This window comes from Cyprinodon variegatus, unplaced genomic scaffold (genome assembly GCF_000732505.1).
Source record: "Cyprinodon variegatus isolate N-32 unplaced genomic scaffold, C_variegatus-1.0 Scaffold746, whole genome shotgun sequence".
Classification (NCBI taxonomy): domain Eukaryota; kingdom Metazoa; phylum Chordata; class Actinopteri; order Cyprinodontiformes; family Cyprinodontidae; genus Cyprinodon; species Cyprinodon variegatus.
In genome coordinates, this window is record NW_015151199.1 from 325,154 (window position 1) to 326,839 (window position 1,686).

A 1,686-nucleotide genomic window follows, 5' to 3' on the forward strand; every position below is an offset into this window, starting at 1 on the left:
AATACATGGTTTTAGAGTAGAATAGAATAAAATAGAATAGGACAGAGCAGAACTGAGCAGAACACACCTGAATAGTACAGAACAAAACAGGTGAGAACAGAAAAGAACAGAGTAGAACATAATAGAATAGAATAGAATAGTACAGAACAGAACAGAACAGAACAGAATAGGATAGAATAAAATAGATCAGAACAGAACACAATAGAACAGAACACAATAGAATAGAACAGAACAGAATAGAATAGTACAGAAAATAATATAATAGAATAAAATAAAATAGAACAGAATAAAATAAAATAGAATAGAATAGAATAAAATAGAATAGAATAGTACAGAACAGAATAAAATAAAATAGAATGGAATTAAACAGAATAGAATAGAATAGAATAGTACAGAACAGAACAGAATAGAATAGTACAGAACAGAACAGAATATAATAGAAAGGAATAGAATAGAACATAATAGAATAGAATAGAATAGTACAGAACAGAACAGAATAAAATAAAATGGAATTGAACAGAATAGAATAGGATAGAATAGAATAGAATAGTACAGAACAGAACAGAACAGAACAGAATATAATAGAAAGGAATATAATAGAACAGAACAGATTAAAACAGAATGGAACAGAACAGAATAGAATGAAGGAGTCCTTTTTTGTCCCTTGACTTTGGTATTTTGGCAGCATGTTACAAGAGCTAAAAATACTGTTTAGTCTTTATAAACAACATTATCCTAACAAGTAGTACTTGAACAAGTACCCCTTGAAGTTAATGTTTATTGTACGTTGTCCCTGTTTCTCTGAAACTAAACTTGTTTCTTTGACTGTTTGTAACTTGTTTGATTAAATTATGTGGAAATCTTCACAGGTTTTAAGTTAAAAAGAAACCTGGTCTTACTCAGAGCAGGGCAGATCATTGGGCTGTGTGTTACGCTTGTCTTGTTTTCATCTTTGCAAAGATAAATAAAGTGCCTACTGGGTGAATTACCATCGGTCTCCTTTATTCAACTAGATTGCATAGTTGAACACTTTTTTCCCCAGGTATTAAGCCTATTAACTGCTGGGAGAAAATATCTCTAAAGATAATACTCCTTTTTGCTCCTAAAAGGCAGTCGTATTTCCACTAACAGAGCTCTCTGGCTTTGAAAAAATTGAAAAATCCAAGGTGAAGTAAAGTTAAAATTTGGTTCAAAAAGCATTTGGAATTATGTACCATTTCTTTCCCAATTCACATTTTAATTTTTACTTTAGTTTGGTGTGTGACATAAATCCAAACCAAATAAATTTTTTGACTGCGACGTATTTAAGCATGAAGCAGTTTAAGGTTTATAAGCCAATATATTTGCAAGGCACTTTATAAGCTTAAGCTTTATAGGTTTCTGTTTTGTCCTCATCCTATAAGATCCTTTTTATGGTGGTTTAAGCTCAGGGAGAGTGTTTAAGGCTCACTATTTCACAATGTCATAGTAGAAATTATTTTGGTTGTTAGTTGGATTTTGCTGTTATTAGATCTGCTGTTGTTATCACTATATCACAAAACTTCCCCTATTTCCCCTTAATGCCTTCTTCTTATCTTTTTTTTTTTTTTTTTCTTTTTTTTTTTTTTTTTTTTTTTTTTTTTAGCTTAAAAATTTCCTTTTTTTTTTTTTTTATTATAGGGAATCTGATGGTATCAAACAGCGCTG